The following is a 26,340-nucleotide window of genomic DNA, read 5'->3' on the forward strand; positions in this document are numbered from 1 at the left end:
TCCAAGAACTGCAGTCAGGTTTGACCCAGATTCCTATGGAGACTTCGCTCTGCCCTTGGACCCAGTGCACGTGAAAGTCCGTGTGCGCCTTTTAAGAATGGAGTCTCCGTTTCCCCCAGTCCTGTGGAGCTCCTGCACACAAGCCCCACTGGCCTTCAATGCCAGATGCTCCAGGGACTTTTTGTCCCAGTGCCAGATCCCCGCATGTGAGGGTTTGATGTGAGGCTCAGAACTCTCACTCCTGTAGGTGAATCTCTGTGAACCAGTTAGTTTTCAGTCTGTGGAGCTTCCCACCTGGGAGGTATGGGGTTGTTTATATTGTGCAATCGCCCCTCCTACCTCTTGATGTGGCCTCCTCTTTTTCTTCTGGAGTAGGGTGTCTTTTTTAAGGTTTCTGGTCCATTTGGGTGGAGATTGCTCAGCCTTTAGTTGTGAATTCTGTTGTTTTTAGGAGAGAAGTTGAGCTCCAGTCCTTCTATTCAGCCATCTTAATCCTCTCTCCTATATATTTAACTTTTTAATAAAAGTAGTATTCTGTTTATATCTCCAATAAGACTGGAATATAATAGGTTCTTATTTAATGCCTAGTCCTGCTGAAACTGCCATAATGAGCATTTTCTATGTTGGTGTCTTATTTTTCTCATGTGTTTTAGTAAAAAAACTTTAGCTTTCATTCATAGTCCCTCTTTTTTGTGCCTCTTCTCATTTCCAAACAGGCTACTTTGTTCTAGAAGGGTCACCATAAGTGCAACTGGAAAATGTTTCATTTCTTCTCCAGAAGCCCCTTTATAATCCAGAGAAGCTGTTAGGCCACATTAACCTAAGGGTGTGCAAAGATCCTGGTTTTTTTTATTTGTTTGTTTGTTTGTTTTTTCTGGCCTCAGCCAAGAAACTTTCTCTGATAACAAATAGGGATACCTAATCTCTCTTTGCCCTTTAATAGCATGACCCTGAATCCAGGATGATGTGGGAAGGTGGTATATAAGAAAGTGGAGGGAAGAATCTTTTAAACTGCAAGTGGTTGTTAAATATTTTACCTTTGCAAGCCTCTAAAGTTGCCACAGGTTCTGGCTAGTGTCTCTTTGTGTTAGTTATGGGTGATATAAAACTGTCTGGCCAATGAAAATTTAAAGGGATGCTTTTACTCTTGTCTGCCCTAGGTGATATTTCATCTCAATTTAGTAAGCATACAAGAATTTCTGCATTCTGATGACGTGTTATGTGCTGCAGTGTTTGAATAAAGGGAGAGGTAGAGATTTGTCTCTCAAAGTAAACATCCATTTAGAAAAGGGGAAAGGGAGTTCGCATCGTGGCTCAGAGGTTTACAAACCTGACTAGCATCCATGAGGATGTGGGTTTGATCCCTGGCCTCACTCAGTGGGTTAAGGATCCAGCATTGCCATGAGCTGTGGTGTAGGTCGCAGATGTGGCTCAGATCCCATGATGCTGTGGCTCTGGCAAAGGCTGGCGGCTACAGCACCCATTGGACCCCTAGCCTGGGAACCTCCATATGCCATGGGTGTGGCCCTAAAAGACAAAAAGACAGAAAAGAAAAGAAAAGGGGAAAGGCTGACAACACCCAGTGGTGTTGGATTGGAGTCAGAGGTATCAGTATGAACTCATAGTTCTGTAATGTAGATTCAAAGTGATAGATACAAAAATATTTACAGATATGTGTGTACGTGGGTTAATATAATGTATGTATACATATTTCCTATCTCTGTCCAGTGAGAGGACTTAGAGGAAATGCTACTCTAGCAGCAGTGAACATCCTTAGTACCCAGATTTTGGTTTCTAAATACCATTCTCCAATAAAAGGAAGCTGGGCTTCTTGGAGAAGTGGTTGATTCCAGGGTGGGGCAGAGAAAATACAAGATGACCCTGGAGTGTCTGTGGTGCCACAAAGTAAGAAGAATAAGGACACAAAGCTCTAAAAGGCCAAAGCCAGAGCAATTTTTTTTTTTTTTAAGGGTGCACCCATGGCATATGGAAGTTCCCAGGCTAGGGGCTGAAGTGGAGCTGTCGTTGATGGCCTATACCACAGCCACTGCAACTCTGGATCTTTAACCAACTGAGCAAGGCCAGGGATTGAACCCACATCCTCATGGATAGTAGTCAGGTTTGTTACCACTGAGCCACAGTGGGAATGCCCATAAAGCTCGAACAATTCAAACAATGACAACAAAAAAATGATATTATTGGATTAGAGCTCATAAAACAAATATTCATTAGTCAGTTAATATAAATAAGTAATTGCAAAAGTAAATACACAAGAAAGAAGGGACACTTTTTGAAAATTGCCAGTTTATCATTGTAAAAACCAGGTGCCAAATATGAAATTAACATTAAAACATCATCGTAATAACCATAGTAATTGTTTTTGGCAAGATCTACCACTGGATGCGAGAGTTAGTAGGTAAAAGTATGAGAAGAAATGGCATGTTTATATATTCTAAAGTATCTCTCCCAAGATTTTTATTTATTACAAAGGAGAAATAGTAAATTTACAGTGGTGGTGTCCTGAAGGCAATATTTTCCCCTAGTGATCAAGGTCAACTTTGACGTCATGTACCTCCTAGTATGATGCACCATGATACACTTGCCAAGATGGCAAGGTTTAGCATATTTTGCCAAAATGTATGACTTCAATCTAATCACAATTGCACATCAGACAAACCCCGATTGAGGGGCAGTTTACAGACTAACTGACTAATACTCTTTAAAAGTGTCAAGGTCATAAAAAACGAAGAGAGTTTGAGGAACTGTTACAAGATTTGAAGGAGGCTAAGGAGGCATGACAACTAAACGCAAGCATTGTGGAATCCTGGGTTGGATTATGAAACAGAAAAAGGCTGTTAGAGGAAATACTGTCCAAAAAAGTCTGGAGTTAGTTAAAAAGTACTGTGCCAATGTTAATTTTCTAGTTTCAATCATTGTATAGTAGTTATTTAAGACGTTAACATTATGAAACTGGGTGAAGTGTATATAGGAGCTCCCTGTACTATTTTTACAACTGTTCTGAAAATATATAATTATTTCAAAATACAAAAATGTAAATGGTAAGTAAGCATCCATCTAGGACATTTTCTCTCACAGTGAAATTTGATTAATTGCTACTCAACTAATTGGAACCTTAAAGTATTTGAAATTTTTTTCTCTTTAACTTCTGTGTTTAGCAATAAACCTGGCAAATAAGCTGTTACCTAGGATTTATTTGGCAATTTCAAGGGAAATCCTGGAGTTAGTATAGCTCCAGGATAGTCTATAGTCCTGGATCTTGAAGTGAACCCCAGCTACCTCCCTGTCTAGCCTCTACGTCTCTGTGTAGCCTACTCTCCAGTTTCTGAACCAGTTTCTGAACCCAGGTGCTTCCACATCTGGCTTTATCCATGCTCTTTCCTTCACTAAGAGTTGCTTTTTCCCTTTATCCGTGTGCTGGCTTTCAGAGGCAACCAGAGCTTGATTTGAATAATGGATAGTCCTGTCAAAAAATTAGTTATACAAATCTAAGTGCGCTACGTAACTCTCTGAACCTTAGTTTCTTTATCTGTAAAACATAGGCACTAATCCTTACCCTACATGGATTTCAAGGTATTGAGCTCAGTGGCTGATCTCCATAGATATTCTGTAAAGGGTAGCCCTGCAGTTGGTATTAATGATGGAAGGTTCAGGTGTGCCACCTTTCCTGCGAAGTCCTCAATTGATTATTTTACTTATGTGCTCATTAAACAAATTCTACTGAAATCTGCACTGTGGCAGGCATTGTGCTTGACCTTATAAATACAGGAGTGCAGAGTTGCCCCTATCCTGGCGCAGCTTACGGAGGCTAATACGGGAGGCAGGTATCAAACAAGCCATTCCAAGTGACACCAGTGCTAGGAGAGGGGAAATGTTGGCTTTGAAACCTGCTGTAATCTCATTGAGTAAAATCAATTACTCCTTACTCTGCTTTCAGACACAAGGACAGATTCTTGATGGTCACTGATTTTCTCTAGTAAAGAAGGAGCGAGGGAAGATAAAATTAAGATAGGTTATTTACAACTATATAAGAAATGTAGACGTCTCTGAACAATGTCCCTTAAGTAGAAAGTGCTGCTCTCATTCATCATGTCCTAATTAACTGACAATTATCTCCTTATCAGTGCCACTCCATCCATGCAGTCAGCTGAAATCTCTCAGGACCCTTAGCTTGGGCTAGGTACTCTGTTGGACTTTGGCCTCAATGAGTTCCCTGTCCACTGGTTGCTATCAAGGTATATAAATATTATAATACAGTGTGATGAGTTAAAACTCAAAAGGTGGGATTTAAATTCTGCCTCAGGGGAGAGATCAGAGAAAGCCTAACCAAGGAGGTGATATTCATCTGGATCAGAAAGGAAACAAAAGACTCTTTTCTCTGAAAAGGATCAGGCTATCCTTCTGCCGAAGAGCAGAGAGGGCATCACAGAATTTTTTTAAAAAGATCATTAACTTCTCAGTAGTATATTCCCAGACCAATAACTGGTCATTTTACTTCTCTCCCCCTGGATTTTGGGGGCTAGGCGGCGAGGACCAGCTAGGGCTCTGAGAAGGAGTACACTTGATGTTGTGTGCTGACAGTCCTGAGTGCTAAATTTAGTCGAGGCAATGGTATTTATGTTCACGTTTGCAGTAGTTCTGGGTGATTCTATTCTTTGTTCAAGTGTTAAGTTTCTTTTGATTAGTATCTGCAGATGAGTCACTCCCCAAGCTGTATCTGTTCATACTCGTCATATCTCTTTCAGTCATTTCCAGATACCTCCTCTCCTCTCAAATGCTTCTCTGCTGTGGGTGTTTCTGCAGAGAGCACGTCCTCCCCAGAAGCCTCAGGTTCCCATGTGTGCTACCAAATATATCGGCACAGTCAATCCACAGCGAGCAGAGAAATTCCTGCCTGGAGGGCACCGCCTAACCCCCAGGGACAGTTGCCAAAAGTTCTGTAAACCTGGTTTCCTGGAAGAGCATGCAGTGGGATGTGCCAGAAGGGGTGCATACATGCTGCACCTGGAATCTTCCTCACAGTAGATTACAAGCATACAGTGAGCATGCCACAGCTGGGTTGTAGAAAGAGCTTTAACCCAGGAATCAGGTGATTTGTATTAGGCTTCCATTCTGGCTTTTGCAGGTTAGCTTTAACTTCTCTAAATCTCAGTATCCTTTTCTTTTAAATGGGCAGAATAAAAATTGGTCATACCCATCTTCGTGTGAAAGTCTGATGAGATAGTGAACCTGAAGTCTCTGTAAACTGCAAAGAGCTGTACACATTTGAGTAAGGTACTGTTAATTTCAGGGGTAACCTTAGATACTCCTGAACATAATGGGATGATTCTTTGTTGACATTTTCAGCTTTAAAATTCATCAGTGCCATTTTTATAGACAGGTTATCATGAGTCTTATACATTATTGGAAGAAAGAAATTGTCATTTACCTGAGTTTTTCTAGATATGTAAATTTTCACTGTGTGTGGTTAGTTTGTTATGTACTCCAAGACCCCCACTAAATTGCAAAATTTTAGCAAGAGATGATGCATTTATATCCCTCCCACCTTTGAAGTCAGAGGAAAAAAAGGACTGAGAAAGCATGTCCCATACTAAGAGCTCTGGCTGGGGGAGTGGGGGACAGGGGTGGGCAGGCACATGAAGTTTGGATCCTGGCTCAGTTAGGCCACAGCTGGTTGACCTGGGCTTCATCAGCTCCTCATAGGAATCAAATACCTCCTTCATAGGTTAGGGTGAATATTAAATAAGATAATGCAAGTGGAAAATTCTTTGTAAACTCTTCAGAGCTTCAGATAAATTATAGTTACTGTCATTAGGTGAGAGAGCTTGCATTCTTTTTAGATTGACATGAATCAGTCATATCTCTGGGCAGTGATGTGTGTCTGACAGTGCTCCATATCGTAACACATTCAAACATAATGGGAAAGGTCATGAATTACATACAGTCACACTTCTTGAGTTCAGATCCTCTTACTAGATCAGTGACCAAGGGCAAGTGATTTAACCTCTCTGTGCACAGTTTCTCTTTTCTAAAATGGAAATGACAACTGCCTCACCTTTGTAGGGGTGTTATGAAGAACAAATGAATAAGATAATGAATGAAAGACTTGGTATGTAAAGGTTAATTCTTTTTATTACAATGCATTTTGTGTGTGCCCAGCATTTCAGAAGAGCCCCTTCTTTCATGTTTAGTGTGAGGCCAAGCCAAAGGAAACACTTAAATACTGTCAATGGACAGCAGCCTTTCCCTGTCTCAGAAGCTATTTCCTGTCACTTAGTTTATTTATGCTGGTTTTCCATTTGAGAGGACTTGCTTTTCCCTGTCTCTCTGCCTGTGCCATAACTGGCTGCAGCATCCAAAGGCAAGACTGGACACCTGCTGTCATAGGATGCATCCTGAACTAAAAACCTTGTTTGTAGTTTGCTTATTACATGTTAGACACTGTTGCTGTGGGAGATGAAACACTGGCCTGGGAGTTGCCAGGTTCTGTCCCCACCTCTGCCACTGACTCACTGTGGCCTTGAGTGAGTCTTTTTAGTCCCTTGGCTTCCGGGGGGCCGCCTCTGTGCACTAAAGAAGAGATCTCTGTTTAAAGACTGTTCCAAGTACCAAAATACTTCCTTTCTGCATTTTTTATGTTAAAAAATGTTATTTTTAATTTCTAAAACAAAACAGAGATGGTGGGAGGAGTTGACAGGTTATTTAGGGATTGTTTGTTTTGATGCCCATTTGGAGGCAGAATTCAAGGTAGCAGCTCTCTCTCACTACACATTGGTGCTTCTAAAATTCCAGTCTGAAAACCACTGCTCTAGATAAGAGGTGGGCTAGCAGGAGTCCCTCACAGATGGCTGTCTGGTAACTGAGCCCCTGCCCCCTCCCCAAGCCCACCGAAAGGAAAGACTTTGGGGGGCTCCCCCGCTGCCGTTACTCACTAGGAAAGTCTAGCTTCCTGAGTGTGTTGCAGAATTATCATTGCCTGAGAACAAAGCAAACAAATACAAAATGTTTGTTGAAAAGCCATGAGAATGAATTATCGCTTTCCATTTTTTCTTTCTCTTTCACCTGGCACCGTATCCTTCATCACCTCCTACAGCATTGATACATCTCCTCTTTCTCCCCCTAACCGAAAGCGCCTTCTTTTGGAGCAGGGGTTATATCTTATTCTTGTCTATGTTCTTAGTGACTGGTGTCTGACTCTGAACATTATAAACACTTAATCAACTTAGTCGAGTGAATGAATGAATGATGGATAAACGGTTGCTAAGATCCTTCCAGCTTGCACAGTCTGACTCCTGTACCAAAATGTTGGCTAGTTTACTGTTTCCATTACTTCTGGCATTGGTCTCCTGGTCTTGGGAGACAGTATTACAGTGTAATTTATTAAATATCAATGCATATCCTGTCTCTTTCCCTTTATTCCTTCCTTTAGTCTGTAACAGATACTGAGTTAAGTATGATTGAACAGGACAGACATAGTCCCTGCCTTCAAAAACATTCCAGTCTAGTTAAGGAGACAGATATTAAACAGATAATCACAAAGTAGAAAACTGATCACAATTGTGGATAGTAGGAAACAGTACATGAGACAGAGGGAAAATGCATGCTTCCTAAGGTAGAACCCTCTCCAAGTCCAGCTGGGATCTATCTGTCACCATTCCACGGGTCAAAGTAAGCCGTGTCCTAGACTAATGAAGTGTTTCTCCCGAGACCACCCCCACTTAAATTCCCCTCTGCCAATCATAATGTCCTACTTGTGTGAGTTTGCTCTGGTATTAGCTGTCTCAGTAACGTAATCTTCTACCCCTTCCTCCCTGTGCTGCCATCTTATTTTATTTTATTTTTTTTACAGATGATTGTGTTTTATTTTATTTTTATTTTTATTTTTTTCATTATAGCTAGTTTACAGTGTTCTGTCAGTTTTCTACTGTACAGCATGGTGACCCAGTTATACATACATGTATACATTCTTTTTTCTCACATTATCATGCTCCATCATAAGTGACCAAACATAGTTCCCAGTGCTATATAGCAGGATCTCATTGCCTATCCATTCCAAAGGCAATAGTTTGCATCTATTAACCCCAAGTTCCCAATCCATTCCACTCCGTGCCATCTTATTTTTATCCTCATAGATCACACTTCCCTCTCTATCTGACTCAGCATCATATTGTTTAATTCCTTCATGGGCCACGTCTCTCATTTCTCTCTGTTTTTTGGTGTTGATATTTTCTGCTTACATAGCTGGCCTTTCCACCCCTGGCCACGTTAGCTAACAGAAGGCAGCAGATTGTGGAGAAAGAGCCTGAGCGTTGAAGACAGACAGACTTGAATGTAAAGTCTAGCTTCACTAATTAACTGTTATGTGACCTTGGGTTAAGGTCACTAATTCAAAGGCCCAGAGGTCAAGTAAGATGAGGAAACTGAGTTTCAGAAAAAAAATGTTTCTTACTGTTTTCATTCAGTCTTGATTGACTGAATGCCTTTTATAATAATAGCACTTAAGATATGCTTGGCACTTTTTATAAATGTCTTACAGATATTCACTCATAAATTCTTCACAATATTCCTGTGAGATGAAATAATAATCCTCATTCTCAGCTCTATTCCCATTTCACATAAGAGAACACAAAGCACAGGAAAATGCAGTGTGTTCCCCAGGTTGCATCAGCTTGTGAAAGTCGGAGGCTTAATTTAAACTTGGGCTTCTTGCTCCACATCCATGCACTCTGGCACCTCCCTGTTTCCAATTATACTTCTCACTTTTCTCACCTATAAAATGAGACTGATAATATATTACTTCATTTTCATGAGAGTTAAATAAGATAATATGTATCAAATCTCTAATGCTCTGCCTGCCATTTACAACTATCAGTTCTGACTCCCTCTTTTATTAAAAAAAAGAATACATTCTGAGGTGTTACATGTCTTCATTTTGCTGTCATATACTCACTGTATTCTACCTATTCTCTGTTCCACATAGATATAAAAAAATGTATCGTGCTTTTCCTTTTATAAATATTCTCTCTTCTTTATTCTCTCATCAAGTCTCCAAACTGCCATTCCACAGCCATTATTCAACAAAAATTATTTGCATCAGTGTGAGCATGTATGTAGTTCAAAAGGGAAAACAGGACTAAAGGATTTATCCTAAAAAATATCGGTACCCTGCCCACTCTATCCTGCACTAAAGTTCTGCTCCTAAGAAGCAGCTACTTTCAACTTCTTTAATCTTTTCATCTAGAGTTTTTTTATGTTTTATTTTTTTTCCATTGAAAGCGAAGATTACACTTTATTTTAATATATATACTTTATATCTTGATTTTTAAATTTTATTTAAAAATCACATGTATTGACATCTTAGCATGGAAGAGAAGGATTTAACAACCACCACCACCATTCCCAGCCACTCACACAATTGTCTACACATCCTTGTATTTTAATTATATCACGGTTTTGAAAAAGTAATATTTTTCTAATCCCTGTCATTATGAACACGGAATTAAATATATGTATATAGATAAATAATGAATATATGTCTAGCTCATATATAATGTACATATACATATATATCGTGTGTATATATAATCTTGCAGCTTAGCCAAGTAGTGTACTATGATTACATTTAGTTTATCAATCATCTTTTTTGTTTTTCATAGAATTAATAACTGTCTTTAGGTCTCTTTGTCTCATCACTAAATCATATGACACAATGCCAGACACCAAAATTTTGACAGAGGAGAGCATCTACTCTGCCGACCCCTGGCTTTCAGTCAGTTCCCTACCCTTCCTTCTCTGTGCCCGCTGTTCCCAGGTTTGGAGCTTCTCTGGTCCAGTGTATGCATAGAATAAACCTCTGCTTCCTTTTTGGGGTGCAAAAGCAATAAAGATTTGTCTGCATGGGTTCAGGGAAGGGTGAGGGGTCATTTAAATTAGTAGTTCCCAACTGGGGGAAATTTTGCACCTGAAGGGATATTAGATAGTGTCTGCAGACTTTTTTGATTGTCTCATCTGGAGTGGGGGTGCTGCCTACCTCTGACAGAGTTCAGGGATGGTGCTGAACACCCTATAATGAAAGCCCCCAAACAGAGAATTCTCTTACCCCAAATACCAACAGATCCAAGTTGAGAACCTGCTTTAGACAGAATTTCTAGCAGCCACCCTGTTTGCAGTCCCTCTGCTATCTCCAGAGGGACTTGGCATCTCTAATTTCTGAGCTTTTCCAAGAACTTTAAGAGTGAGTCAGCGGCTTTTCACTGGCACCTCTCTGTGCAGGTACTTATGCTCCAGTGATCCCTCACCTCCAGGTGTTCCACCTTCCAAAGTACTTTTTAGCATCTCTGGTCCTCTGTGTCTTCTATACCATTTTCCTTGTCCTCATAATCTTAAACTTGTTTGATTCCCTGTACTATCTGTTTAGTTGAGTTTTGAGAGAGAGCTAAAATAAATGTGTCTTCAATCTGTCCTGTTTAACTGGAGTCTACAGCCTTCCCCAAAACTCTTAAACAACTGTTTTCCCACTTTCTTTTTACAGTCCTGTGTCCTGAACTACAAGTCGTTCCAACATTTATTGTATAAAGATTCTGGGAGCCACAGAGCGAATTTGTCATATAAGGAGAATGGAAAAGGGTGTCTTGTTCTTTGTAAATGTGTTTGCATTATCAATAGAAACAGCAGTCAGAGGGCATGAAAGGTGAGAAAGCTTAGGCTGCAGTAGTGTAAGGACTCTTGGTGATCATCCAGACCGTTGTTTTCTACCTTCAGTCGTATCAATTGACCATTCCAGCCATATTCCTTTGCTTCTTGTACAAATAATAGTGCTCAATAGACATACATTTAAAACTTAAAGTTCAATTTATTTTCAAAGAAAACATTGTACTACTGCTATCAATGGAAGAGTAGGATCACTTGCCATAATTAGAAGGTGACCTTAAAATCAAAAGCCACTGGTGGGGTCTGGGGTGGGGAGATGGTATTTCAATTCCAGCAGATGCTTCTGCCTGCCAAAGGCTCCAAGCCTGAAGTTTGCTCTGTTAAAAAAGGAAAACCAGTAAGGGATTTGAGGGATGTTAAAGACCTACTAGCACCAAGCTGAGGTTTCCTCTATGATACATATGTGAGAAAATACTGAATGAAAGGTAAAAAAGGAATTAATGTTTTTATCATGTGGTTTGATGTTATCAAATGTCCCCAAATCTCAAACTGGGAGTGTTAGGCCTCTGCTCCCTTGGGAAGCCCTAGCCTAATCCAAGCTTTTCCTTTATTCTTCAGATGATTAGTTAAAGGATGATGGGGAAATAACCTTCACAGCATCCCCAGGGTAACAGCAGTGCTGGTACCCAGTTCCAGGTCTTCAGACCCTCAGTCTGTGCTTTGTCTCCTATACACATCCAATTTCCCACAAAAGTACCAACGTTAACAAGGCAGTGTCAAAAGAACTGAGTAACAAAATGCAAAGCCAAAAAAAGTAAGGCCTGTTTCTCTTCCTCCTCTTCCTGTCAAATAAGCAGTAACACATAGCGATTGTTGCATTTATAGACACGTATCATGGCATCTCGCTTTGTTCCCCTTCCTTTGGACCATTTTCTGGTTTAAGGATTGTTTTCCTTTTGAAAATATGTTTTAGCTACTTTTTCACAACATTATCCACACTCTGCAGAAAGGAAGCTTATTAAAAGTTAAAAAGGAACACAGAAAATAGCACTTACTTTGCAACTGAACAAAAGAATGCATATGGTGGAAAAACTGAGAACTGTGCCTTTATTAATTAAATGACAGTATTACAGGTTCTGTTTTCATATACATTTTTAAACCGACAAATTTAGAAATAGATATTGAACAGTTATGGTCCTGAAAATATGAATCATTTTTTGACTCGGAGTCTCAAGAAAAATAAAGAAAGGAAAGCTGGTATCAGGCCTAATTAATTCAATTCACTGTATCTACAATAGAGATTCCCACAAAGAAACAACCAAGAAAACAAAGTAATTCCCCCAAATTCCTGAGCTCTTTTATTTCTCCAGTCTTTATTTCTAGATACATTTCAAAGCCAACTTTCACTTCCACAATTAAGCTAATTTTTGCTAATTAGGATGCCCCATAATATGGAGTCTAACCATTACTGAACACTTTACTGTGTAATGCAAGTTTTGTTTTGTTTTTTAATGAGGTGGGATTCATCTAAAATTATTACTCCCTCTGCATTTGACGTGTCTTGTTTTATTTGCTAGTCACATCAACCTTAATAGATAAGGTGTTGGCATGTTAGTCATGGTATTTAGGCCCCCCTGGGTCCCTTTTGATCTTCATACTTGGGGCCTTCCCTGGCCAGGGAAGCATGGCTGTGCTCCTCTTTGCACAGAAGTGCCCTCTTACTGAGTAAGGTAAGATAGGGCCTCTCAGGCCATGGTTGCACCCAGTGATCTGCTGTAAAGGGCTTTATTCAACTGGGCTGATAATAATCTAATTCAATCAGACTATCTTCTTCCTCACATTGGTGTTCATAAAACAGCTGCAGAAGACACAGTGGTGGAAATGCTTTGCAAGAGAAGACATTTGGGCCAGTAGAGAGGAGTGAAGAGATGTGTGGGCCTGATTCTAAACAGCTTTCCACTTTCAGGCTAATCTGCTTGTACTTTTGCAGTCTCTCCTTTTTAAGGAAGTCCAAGGGAATTCTGTTGCCTCACTAACAGAAGTAGTATTAGCAGGCCCATTTTATAGATGAGGACACTGAGGCTAAGACGTAGTCTATACAAATCACTCCCATAATTCAGATTCAGGCCTGCCTTTGTCCTAACCCAGTGCTCTATTCACCATGCCATGCTCCTTACCTAGATTCAACATCTGGGACCCTCTTATCCCAGGATCTCAAGTCCAGAAGCATTCACAAGAAGGGAAAGGAGACCTCTGTCCATCCTGCTTCCAAAATATATCCTCATCTCTGCTTCTCTCCCTCCCTCTCTTCCTTTCTCTCTCTCTCTTTTTCTCTTACTCCCTCAGTTCTTATTTGGCCTCCTTATCTTACACTTGAAACAGGTGGAACTAACTGGACTTTTAGTTCCATCTTCTGCCCCCACTCAAGCCCTCTCCACGTGGCAGCCAATGAATTTCTCAAAACATCAGCTGCTGTTCAATTGATATTCTCGTTCAAGATGGTGGAGTGAGTGCAACCCCTCAGCCACCCCCTTCCTAAATCCCATCAGGCTTAGGAAGCTTAGAATGAAACATACTTTTCCAAGTGTTGAGAATAGGAAAGGGGGGAGGTAGATCCATAGAGGATTTTGATAAATTTCTGAAGAACTGTTAGGGGGATGGAATCTGATGTTAACTGATAAACTGGGTTGAGAAAGGAGACCCAAGTCAGAAGGGCTGTGGGAAGGTAGGGGAGAGGGGTGCTCTCTGTGCAGAGCCTTGGAGCCCCTCTGGGACAGGAAGTGGCAGATAGAATTCCTACTGAGGCCAGGGACTCAGAGGGGGAGCAGTCCTAACAAGTCTGGGTCAGATGCTCAACATGGTCCCTCATTTTTACACACATGGAAGGATGAACAAGGGAACAACCAAACAGCTAAGGCATCCTAACAGTAAGAAGGTGGACACCCGCAACCAGTTATCCAGGAGGTCCAAAGAGAGCTCGGGAAGAGAAGCAAGCTTTTAAAACATTCATATTAGTAGCATTGAGAACTTTGTCTAGATACTCATGTTGCAACGGAAGAAAGAGTGGGGGAAAAAATGTAATTGTAATGTATACATGTAAGGATAACCTGACCCCCTTGCTGTACAGTGGGAAAATAAAAATAATTATAAAAAAAATAATAAAACATTCATATTAGTATGCCCAGAGAGGCTTGAGTATATTTTCCCTATAAAGCAAAAGTGGACCACTATGAAAAGAAGCAAAGAACAAGAGAGAATTTATGGAAAGCAAGAAAAAATACATATATGTGTATATATGTATATATGTATTTATATAACACACACACACACACACACACACATGTATGTTTGCCAACAAATTTTTAAAGAGCTATTAGAAAATACTGTGGGAGTTCCTGTTGTGGCTCAGCGGGTTAAGAACTCAACTAGTATCCATGAGGACATGGGTTTGATCCTTGGCCTTGCTCAGTGGGTTAAGGATTGGGCATTGCCATGTGCTATGGTATAGGTCGCAGATGCAGCTCGGATCCCTCGTTGTTGTGGCTGTGGTGTAGGCTGGCAGCTGCAGCTCCAATTAGATCCCTAACCTGGGAACCTTTATATGCTGCAGGTGTGAAAAAAAATTAAAATCTCAGAAGGGATAAATTTTAGACACAGTTTAAGGAAAAATTAACAAAAGAGAAAAATGAAAGAGTACTAAATAGATAAAAAAGATGTTCAGCCTCACTTGTTATCAGGGATTTTCAAATTGAAATGGTGGATTCTATTTCACAACCATTCATTTGGCAAAATATTCAAAGTCTTAAAATGCAAAGTGTGGGTGAAGATGTGAATAGAAATGGGAAATCTCATATACTGCTGAAGAGTATAACTTGGCACCACCCCATAATTAAATATTTAGCAAGATCTAGTAAAGATGAAGATGCATATACCCAAGAAACTAGCAATTTCACGAGTTAGCATCCTAGGGGGAATTTCTCACATGTGCACAAGGAGATATTTATAAGGAGGCCTATTGCAGCATTGTTTGTGGTAACTAAAAATTGAAAACAACTTTAATACACATCAACATAAGGGATAAATTTAGATATAGCCATACTGTTGAATACTTTATAACACTTAAAAAAGAATAAACTACAATTATCCATGTTTCCACACGAATAAATCTAAAAACTGTTGAAATGTGCAATATATAAATTTGGAAAAAAAATGTGCAAACCAATTCTGTATATTGTTTAAGACATGTATGTGTAGCAAAACTATAAAATTATGAAAGGGGATGAAAAACACCAAATTCACAATGGCAGTGTCTTCTGGGGAGGAAGGGAGGAAGAGAATGGTATTTGAGAATGTTAGACAGGTAACTTCAATCATGTCTGTAGTTTAAAAAGATATTGTGGAAAATTTCAAACATACACAAAAGTAGGAACAAAGAGTAAAACATACCCCCAGGTACCTAACACCCAGCTTCAATAATTATCAACTAATTAACAAACACTTTGACAACCTTATTTCATCCATTTTCCCTGCACACACATCCAGTTATTTTTCTGGAACTTTTAAAGAAAATATAAGACATCATGCTGTTTTACTCATAAATATTTTAGTAAGCACCTATAACACATGAGAACATTTAAAAAACACAGTCATTATACCATGGTCATATTTATCAAATATTATGATCACTTCTGTAGTAAGATGAATAATGGTCCCCTCAAGACATCCATAGCTTAATCCTTGAAATCTGTGGACACGTTACCTTACATAGTCAAAGGGACTTTACAGGTGGAGGATGTTAAGCCTCTAGTGATGGGGAGCGTATCCTCAACTATCCAGGTTAGTTTGATGTAGTCACCAGGGTAACTCTAAGAGGGAGGCAGAAGTGACAGAGATGGTGATGTGAGGAGGGACACAGGGTGAGCTTTGGAGCTGCTACACTGCTGGCTTTGGAGGTCGAGGAAGGGCACGGGAATGAAAGACTGCAGGTGGCCCCCTGAAGCTGGAAAAATCAAGGAAACAGGTTCTTACCTAGAGCCTCCAGGTGGGGTTCAGCCCTGCTCACCCCTTGCTTTTAGGCCAGCAAAAGCTATTTCAGACTTCAGACTTGCAGAGGTGTAAGATAATAAATGTGTGTTGTTTTATGCCACTAAGTTTGTGTTCATTTACTATAACAGAAAGAGGAAACTGATGCAATTCCTCAGTATCATCTAATAGACAATCAGTAGTTAAATTTCCCCAGTTGTCTCAGAAATATCTCATTGCTGGTACTTCAATACAAGAACTAATTTAGGTGTCAGAGGCCCAGGATTTGTTATTATGGGATTTCAGACAATTCATTTACCCTTGATGTTGTTTCTGGTTTGTTTTTTAATGTGTGTGATGAGGAGTTTTTCATCAGCATCAGCATCCTGATCACAGGGAATTAATTACCAAATGTAATTGTATTGTAAAAAGATTCAAAGGTTCAGTCACTGTGTGACTATAAGGTAGTTGGCTTATAATCCCAAGTAGCCAAGTAATATTTCTTGAGCAACCATTGTGTGCAGGACACTTGCAAGCAGAGGCAGGACACCAGTGTGAAAGAAGTTGATTCCTGACCACAGAAGGTTTACCATCTCATTGGGAAAAGCACCCTAATGTCAATGGAGGCAGTATGAAATACTGGACACCCCAAGGTCTGGGAGTCAAAAAGACCTATGTCCAAACCCAGTGTGATTCCCAGAATGGCCAGGTGCCCTTGGAAAAGCTTCTTTAACTCCAAGGGCTCTTGTGTCCTTCAGAGAGTCAATAGGGTGATTAAAGGAGTTAAGCCTGAAAAGCTTTGGGCAGGTGAAAAGTCTCAGGGAGCTGGTTTCCTTTCCAGGTGTTTAGCTGCAAGGTAAGCATTACTCAGCCTAGATCCATGACTCGGCAGGATGAAACTATCTCAAGGATGGCCAAGCCCAGGGTGTCGCCAGCTCCGAGAGGGTGAGACCAGAGTCGAGGAGAAGCTCAGAAAAATCAGAGGCTTAAAAAAGATTGTAGGATTTGATGCAAGCCTTGCCAGGTGTGGACTCTGCAGGTAGGAAGAAAGCAGGGAAGAAGCCATTCCAGCTGGGAGAGGACTGGGAGCAGAGGCAGGCTCTCATTAGGAGTCAGACAGCAAGGAAACAGTGTCAGTGGCAGGGGAGATTGACAAAGGGCAATAGCAGAAGAAATGATGGGGACGGGAGCTTGCAGCCAAATGATAGGAAGCTCTTTATTAACAGATCCTTCACCAGGTAAGTCCTGGCACCCACAGCATGTCATTCATTATGAACCCTTCCCTTTCTCTCCATTACTGCTTCTTCAAAAAACCTTGAACCCTGCTTTGTCTTGTCTTTTGGAATTCTGTAGCGCTTAAAAAAATAAATAAATAAGCCTAGTACAAGCAAAATTCATAAATCCCAAACGATGGCATTGTGACAGAGAGCAGAGCACACTGAGGCTGCTGCCAGAAGCCATTTCACAATTCCTGCTCTGAACCTTCCATTAATCCCCACTGTTTCCATTTAATTTGGAGGCCTGCACAGAATGTCCCACACAGAATGGCTGGCTGTCTTGTTCACCTTCATCTCCGAGTTCCTGTTTGACCCTTACATCAGCATATATTACCCAGTCCCATACCCTTCATGGTTTTTCATTTGAGAGGAGCTACTCCAAGGGAAGACTCTCCTGGGTCATGGGCCCAAAAGAAGTTGGGGGTGCAGACATAGGGAATGGAATCAATTCAGTGTTAAGTGCTTGCTTCCATCCTTCTTATTGGCTATAGGTTAGAAGGCTGGTTAGGAAACAGAGCTGTTGGGTTGGAAACAGCAAACAGGAACTCTGTGTATTTCAGATAGAATGACATTTAATATAGAGAAGGATTTATCAGGTCATGCAGAGGGCTGGGAGAAGTGGGCTCTATGCTGACCTTGCTTCAAAATGACTCCCAGAACACTGTGGAACTGATCCCCAAGGGAGCCACCTTCTCCGCCACAATCAGGAGGCTGTACCAGGGACTGAGCGCCACTCCAGGGTCACCAAGATCCCAGGATAGAAAGTCACAGCTATGGTCATGTCCAATTCTTTGATTCCCAGCTCCACCCCTCCTGTGTGATGCTGGCCAACATACATAATTCTCTGGGCTTCCATTTTCTCTTCTGGAAGATGCATATAAAAATCCAACCAAGAAGGTAGTAAATAGAAAAGGAGATAGGGAAGGGGAGGAATGTATCCCCACTGGTCTGAACTCTTAATGAATTTCCATCCCTACCTGTTCTTTCTGTAACCTCTAAGCACCACAGAGAAAAAAACACATCAGTGTGGAAGTGAAATTTGGTTTTAAGTTTCTGGCTACTGACTGTGAGAAGAGCATCTAGGAGAATGAGCAAGTGAGGGAAGTTTTAACACTGTGTGAAGAAAAAAAAAATCCTCAGGAAAGTAGTCAGTGAGTTCAATTTAGTTGGAAAACAAAGCTTGAATTCACGTGCATTGTGGAGCTACAATTGCCAAGCAGACGATGGCCTTTTCCACTGTGGAGGAGGAAAGAGCAGCTTCATATGGACTCTGCTTTGTGACCCTCTGTCCCTTATCAGCCCCATGCCTTTTCTCTGATGTAAAGAGCTTTTCCAGTGGAGCTCAGAGGAGCCAGCCCTGGGGCTGGAGTTGCCAGCAGTGTCCATGTCTCTATAATAATGATGTCTGCCTGCTTGTTTCTTACCAAAACGAGTCATGGCCCCATCCTAATCTTCCCAAGTATCTCTTCAAGCACAGTCTCCTTGCACAGGATTGTGATCAATCTTTTTAACTCTCTTAACATTTCCTGAGAACTTACACAAGACCAGACACTGGGCTGCCCCTTCAGGGAATGAACTAGGATCACTCTCAGGCTGGAGAGGGAGGCACACCTGTTAACAATAACTAATTCAATGTGATGAGTGTCTAAAGAGGATCGAGGTTGGGGATGGTGTGGAGGAGAGGAGCCCTGACTCTGCTGTGGAAGTTGGCATTGCTTTCCAGAAGAGCCTTACCTTAGTCATCCTCCCTGTGCTTACTGCTCCTTCCTCATTAGACTCTTTTGCCATCTCTTCCTCTCCTACTGGAGCTCTAAATGTTGAGGCTACACTGGGCCCCTGATGAATCCAGTTTCTTTCCCTACAGCTTTCTCACCATGCAATCGAATTCATTCCCATGCCCACTATGTGCGAATGACATCCATACACCCACCCATCCACTTACCTTCTCTCCTTGGAGATCTCAGGAACATCTGGAGCTTTTGTCCATATAGAACTCTTGATGATTCCTCCATCTCAGTAATAGTACAACTACCCACCCTTCCCTTTGTCCTCCTGAATATCAGCTTTCATTCTTCCCTTATCCAGCCCATCAGCTTGCTGATATTCAAACTCCAACCTTTATCTCTAGCCTCCAAGTTCAGGCTGTCATATCTGGCCTTGACTGCTGTTACCCTGCCCACATGTCTGTCCCTTCCAGTCCATTCACACAGAACAATGAACATGATCTGTTAATTGAGCACTGCAGCCCTTGAGTCTTCTGCATTTAGGGTAGAATCCAAATTCCTTTCCTTCCTCGTAAGGCCCTGTATGATCTGGCCCATGTCCACATCCCTAGACTGTCTTCTGTCATGAAACTAGGTTGTGTCAGAGAAGGTGCTTCATACTTAGGTCTGGGGACATAGCTGTGCTGACAGGACCAGCGAGCAGAAGAGGCTTGAGGTCAAGATGTGGGATGGGGACATGGCTACCTGAGCACTGGTCAAGTTCCTGACCCCTAGTTGTGGTACCATCAGCACATCCAGACCAGACAGCCTCAGTGAACCCCAGAGCAGGATCCCCAGTAACCAAGAAGGATTTGTTGTCCTTGCAGGGGAGGCCAGGGCAGACCCAGCAGACAGACACACTGCCTCCTGCGCTCTGGCATCATGGAAGGGGGGCTGCTGCTTGAGAGGTAAGAAAACTACCACTAGGATGTTTAAATTTTAATTGATGGAACGTTTATCAAAAAAACTATTTTAAGTCATCATCGCTTATGTGGAAATGCTTATTTTCTTTTTTGTTTTTAACTCTATCACTTGGAATAGCGGCTCCAGAGCAAGGTGAAGACATTTAGAGTAAGTCTGAGAAGTTCTGAATTTGAGCACATCTTATTTTTTGTGACCCATTACAAACATAAATATAACTCTAAAGATGGATATTAATTGGAAATAACCTAAATGTTAACAGTCTTCATCCTGGAGATGTGAGAGTCAGTATTTTAACTTTTTTGTATTTTTCTCTTTTCCAATTTTGCTGCATTGCACCTGTATGACTCAGAATCAGAATAGCATAGTTAACAGTTTTTGAGACTTCAAGCATCTCTTCATCTGTGAAGACTTTGCTGATTCCAGAGGCAAGACCTGAGAGCTCCTTCCCTTTTCTCCAGTAATTACCTGGCTTCCTCACAAGGCATGAGCTCTCCGATCAGGGACAGTATCTCTTCATCTATATATTCTCAGTGCCAGCCCAAGACACACAGCTTTTGGACACTTAATAAATACTTCTTGAGTAAAAGATTAAGAATCCACGATGAGAGGGTCTTCCTTTTGGCTTTGAACATTGCCTTTTCAGGATACTTGTTCAAATGCTAATTTCTAATAGAATAAACTCTTTGTCAGCAATTAATATTCAATACGGAGTGACTGAACAGGGTCTAGAGAAACAAGGTGGCAGACAGTAAATTGGGCTTGTCAATGAGGAGGCACAGGCCAAGGATCAGGGGCCAGTACACCTCATGAATGCTCCTGCCACTGATCTTGCCTTTCCTTAAAATTTTGGTATTTTGTTCATCCTGGGTTGTTGTTGTTGTTTTTGTTTTGGTTTTTTTTTTTGCATTAAATTTAATATTTTAAGACTACATGGAAATATTTATCTTGATGATGGAGTTTCGCCACCACCTTAAATTCTGCTCTAAGGTACATGCCTTACTGCCCTCTCCCTTGTCCCAGCACTGGGTGATTGCCAGCCATGGAGGTGGGGTATGGGAACAAGTCCACACTCTGGGGCGGGAGAAGGGATTTTCCTGGCCAAACACTGAGTGTCTTGGTCTACTGGAGCTGCCATAACAGTAAACCACAGACTGGGGGGCTTAAGCCACAGAAATTTCTTTCTTGTAGTTCTCAGGCCTTGAAGTCTGAGGTCTAGGTACCAGCATGGTCAAGTTTTTGGTGAGGGCTCTCTTCCTGGCTTGCAGTCGGCCACCCTCTCCCTGTGTCCTTCATGGTGTGCACAGAGAGAGACACACTCTAGTATATCTTCTTATAAAGATACTAATCCCATTGGGGGGTGCTACCTTCAAGACCTCATCTAATCCCAGTGATGTTCCAAAGGCCCATCTCCAAATAGTATCCCTTTGGGGGCTAGGGCTTCAACATAGGAATTTTATTTTTAATGATTTTTATTTTTTTCCATTACAGTTGGTTTACAGTGTTCTTTCAATTTTCTACTCTACAACAAGGTGACCCAGTCATGTATATATGTTCTTTTTCTCACGTTATCTTTATCATGCTCCATAACAACACAGGAATTTTAGAGAAGCACAGACATTCTTCCCTAATACCAAGGGTGAGCATTGCTCTTGACAGCAGTGCCCCACCAACCACGGGGATATCAATAATGTCTTAAAGCATGTCCCAGCTTCACTTCCATGGTCTCATCTAATCATCACAGAAAGTCTGTGCGGAGGGATGAGCAGGCATGTGAGCCTATTTAGAGAATGAGGGTACTTAATGAAGGCAAGTGGTACACAGGGCTCAGTGTTGTTTGAACTCAGGGCTCCTGGTTCGGAAGCAGTGTTCTTTCCACCATTGCAGCACTTTCTCTCCCTCTCCTTTGACCTGTGAAGGACATTTTGCTTACCATGTACTTTAACCTCTGTTATCTGCCTGATAATTCTAATAACAACTCTGTTAAGTAAGCAGGACAGGGATTCTTAGTCCCTTTTTACAGATGAGCATACTGAGTCCAAAAAGTATTGTATTGACTCCAATCATAGAGCACCTAAGTGGGAGAGTCAGGTTTCAACCCCAGACGCTATGAGCATACCTCCCCCTAACAGAGAAGCTCCCATGTCCATCCACACCCCACTCCCACCCCCACCCCATTGAGAGGGGTGAGGAGGTCTGCCTGCTTCCTGGACCTGGGCTGCTGTGAAGACAGAGGGCCTGGTGGACCCACTAAGTAGAAGGGGCTCCCTGTCAAGGCACCATGGGAGAGCATTTGGCTTCTTGGGATGATGAAATGTGCTGGCATTGTGGGCAAGCTGATCACATCCACCTCCAGCCTTCACTGGAAGCCCTGCCCCTGCCCCTCATGTTTGCAGTCCTCCTGTGGGTGATGGCAGTTCCCAGACTCACAACATGCAGGCAGTCCCTCAGGGGAGCTAGGCTCAGGTCCCTTGTTTCAGTGGCACTGGTCAACTGATAACCATGAGGGGCTTTCAGAGTCTCCCATCTACCATATTTTCCTCAAAACAGGAGATGGGCCCAGAATCTATAAAGATTGTAAAATGCCAGCATGTGGCAAATTGTCTTGAAATTCAAGTTTGGCGACAGGAGCAAAATACTGGGAAGAGAAAGTTGATCCCAGCCGAAGACAGGAAGTCAAAGAGGAGCCAAATGAAATCCCTTGATGAAGATTTCAAGGGTGCCTCATATAGAACTCAGCCTTTTGAAACCCAGGGAGTCAGTCACCAAAGATCTTCATCTGCTTATTGGAGTAATGATGAGTTTTTAGAAAGGAGGATGTCAGGTAAATGCATTCGTAGCTAGCATAAAGAATTAATGAGTGCCAAGAAGTCCAGTGGCCATGACATTAACTATGAATGATTGAGAACAACAGTGTCAGAGATTGGCAAGTTGTTAGAAGCCATCAATGCGACAAGAAACCAAGGAAATTTTTATCTTCCTTAGAAAGCATCTATCACCTGAGGATCTAGGGTAAACCATATTAAATCTGAAAATACCCATTATTTGCCTCTTCCCACCCCACTCCTCCTTCCTTCCTCTTTGTGTTCTTCTCATTTTCATTCCTTCTCTTACCCTTCCCTTTCCTTCTCCTTTATGTTTCTTCCCCTCTGTGTCACCTTCTTTCTCTCTTTCTTATTTCATCCCTCCCTTATTTCCTTCCCCTTTGTCTTTCTCTCCCTTCTCTTTCTCTGTTTTTCTCTCACCATTCATTCCTTTTTCTACTTCCCCTTTCTGCATCCTTTCTCCAGCCTTTCCTTTGTGTGTCTTTGTGTGATCTGGGGCCACCTGGAAATGAAAGATGTCATTCAATACAAAAGGCTCAATACAAGATGTTGGCACAGGCAAGGAGAAAGCATGTGTATTGCTTTGAAAGTTTGCCAAACTGGAATGTTATACAGCCATTAAAAATGATGGCCCTGAAAACTATGAGATGGCATGAAGCAGCTTTTCTGCTACATTGAAATGAAAAATTCAGCAGGCAAAATTGTATGTACAGCATGATTACAATTGTATTTAAAATCTTGTCAAAATCTATGCACAGGGAAAATCTGGAAGCAAATATATGAAATATATTCATATATATATGAAAAAGTTAACAACCACCTTATTCAAGTGGGAAGACTTCAGGTGATTGTTTTCTACCTTTTACTCCTTTCTAAGTTTATTTAGAAAGCACATATTGCCTTTATAGTGGTAAAATAAATGGTAGAACAGTCTTGCCAGAGACTTGCTATCAGGACACAAGGTGTGATGGGCAGGGCTTGGTGCCAGCTAGTGAGAGGCAGCAACTTACAAAATTTCATACCAACCTTCCCCTCTACAGTGCGTGGCTCCCCCACTTGGCTTTTCAATCTTGAGAAATTTATATCTATTGAATCCCCCGACTAGAGAGCAGGCATTGAATTGGAAGCTTTGAATACCTTGTCATTGCAGCCCTAAGTCGGAGGGGCTATTAACATTCCCCTCCTACAGATGCAGAAACTGAGACTTAAAAGTGATAAGTGCTTCATTTAGCATTACACAGACACTCAGCCATCAAAAAAACATTAAGTCAGTTTGGTCTGAATTCTCCATTACTCCAAGTGACCTCCAAGGAGTTCAAGCATCTGGAAGAAATAGCAGAGATAAGCTCCTCAGGGTAGTGGAAAATTATAGAAACCAGTGAAGTGAGGTTGGGAAAGGAACCACTAGCTTAGGCTATGGAGGTAGATGCCCTGAGTGTTACATGATATTGATTATTACTACTGGCTTCTGAGAATGTCTTTTCCCTTGACATCCTAGTTCAAGATATTTCTGTATGTAAGCAGACTATTCATTACGGACCCTAAGAGTTTCACATTCACTGCACATTACCATGCACTACAAAAAGTAGATATTTAAAATATTTTTTCAGTCTGGGTCATTAATTATTTTTACTTACTTTTAAGGCAACTTTACAGTATTTCAAGAGGAAAATAAGAATATAATATGACCACTCATATTACCAATATGACCAACTATGCACGTTTTTCATTGGAGTCTAGAACTTTTGAGTATGTATTTATGCAGTTGCAATCATACTTTGTACAACTTGTGTTAGTTTTGTCCCTAACATTTTATATATGCTTTTCCATTTTCTATACTTTGTCTATATCATTTTAATATGTACCTAATGTCCTTGAAACAGTTATCTTAATTCCCTATCATTGGGCATTTAGGGTTTTTTTAATCATTACAAATAATGCTTCTATAAATATGTTTTTCATATTACTTTTTCCATGTAAGTTATTACCTTAGGATAAATTCCCAAGACTCAGATTATTAGTACAAAATATGTAAAAATAGCAATGATTCTAAATATGTGCTATTAAATTATAATCCAGAAAGGTTAGGCTAATGTATGGTACCAGATCTTGGTAAGTACTTAATAAATGTTTAATGAATACATGAATAAATGTCATCAGCAACATATGTAAATCATCTCTTGAATATACAAACTGTTTAAGAAAAATAGACTTGCCCTTAGTTTATTATATGTATATATTCTAGTCACACTGGTTGAAAACAGAACTTCTGAAAATCAAATGTTCTTCCCTTGCTTATTTTAGTTGCAAGATGGGAAAGTTCTTCAGAATAACATGGAGACCTTTGCTAGGGAAAGGGTAGAAATGAGCCCCCTGGATGCCTGGGTCTGGGTTGGGAGCTCTTGAGATTTCCAGGATGGCTCCATTCTCCAAGCCTTTCCCGTATCCTCATTGACTTCCCTGGTCTGTGTATATTCCCCCATCCATCAGCATCTCTTGAACTTAAAGCTCCAGTGTTGCCAGTTCTCCCCATCTGATTCCAGACTTGAGCACAGTCTTAGAGAACAGATCCACCACAAACACCCACATAATGATACCAGAAATGAAGACATGCACCAACCACAACTCAGAATCTAAGTCTCAAAACTAGAGCCTGTAAAATTGAGGGAAGTAGAAGGGAGTCTTTCACGGTAGAAACTTGTCTTATACTCCACAGAGTATGAGAAAACCAGCAAGAACACTGAGGAAGACACCAGCAATGGCTGAATCATCTTACAGGCAGCAGAATCACCTGTTACAAGCTCCTTTGGCAGACAATAGGAAAAATAATAACAACAAATGAGAGCTTGCAGAAGTAGTGAAAGACATCCCTGAACTCATAAACGTGGTAACAGAACCAAAGACATCCAAGGATACCTTTCCATCATGGTTAAGAATTCACTAAAGGAGCCTATGCATGCCCAACCAAAACCCCACAAAATGTACACACACTGGAGACAATGCAAGAGGATGAGAGACCTAGGCAAAAGAGCATGGAGTTACAACAAATGGACAAAAGAAAACCAAGCACAATAGGGCCAACGGTGAAAAAAATGTAAAAACAGGAGGGTGGAAGGTGAGTCCAAGCAAAATGAAAGGTATTTATGTGAACAGTGTTTCTCAACACCACTCCTTAAAATGGACCTTCAGAAAGTGACCAGTCAGAATTGAAACTGAAGGACAAAGACAGGCTCTTCTAAGTGATCAGATGCAAAAATAAGAATTATTTCACACTTCACCCATGTACATTTGGCCCAGAGCAAGCGCCTTTGGAGGGACATCCACCCAGAGCTAAGAGAAATAAAGCTAGCACACATACAGCTTCTTGCCAAGATGACTCTGCTCCTCGTAAGCACAAGGAGAAGAATGTCCCAAGACCCACCCACAGGACGTGAAATGATTTATGAACACAGCCCCACAGATACAACGATCATTTTAAGTAATGAAGATTTAAAACTCAGTCGAGTTTAACATTTTTCTTCTTGATGTTATCTCCTAATAATTAATACTCATTTTACCAAAATTTGCTTCTCATGTGTGATATTTCCCCACCTAAGTGTTTCTTGTGTTTATGGCTGTGGTTAATAAGCCATGAAGTGTTGACCCTTTGTTTTTAACTAATCTTGTAAGGTCAAAGATTTGAACTTTGTAAGATGAGTTTATTTTAAATGATGCATCCTTGTGACTCTAGTACTTAACGCTGCTCTGCAAGTTTTGTGCATTTTGTAAGTGTTTGTAAGGATAAAAGGCCTGTGTCAAAACCAGGGAAACATTTGCTTTCAAAGGGGTGGTGTCATCATACTTACGGAACTTGGGAATTTTTAT

General features: G+C 41.0%; 1 long non-coding RNA gene across 5 annotated transcripts in view; it reads left to right on the plus strand.

Annotated features, from left to right (window-relative positions):
* LOC110260990 (uncharacterized) overlaps positions 1 to 26,340 on the plus strand; it is a 523,917-nt gene that overhangs the window by 404,756 nt on the left and 92,821 nt on the right. For all 5 annotated transcript variants that reach the window (XR_014810034.1, XR_014810042.1, XR_014810048.1 and 2 more), the window contains one exon: positions 19,558 to 19,638. This is a non-coding gene — a long non-coding RNA (uncharacterized LOC110260990). The remainder of the gene's footprint in view (positions 1 to 19,557; positions 19,639 to 26,340) is intronic.

This window comes from Sus scrofa, chromosome 1 (assembly GCF_054392235.1).
Source record: "Sus scrofa isolate SSC_HxYL_T2T_F1_AM1 chromosome 1, Sscrofa_HxYL_maternal_Yorkshire_Landrace_v2.0, whole genome shotgun sequence".
Lineage (NCBI taxonomy): Eukaryota > Metazoa > Chordata > Mammalia > Artiodactyla > Suidae > Sus > Sus scrofa.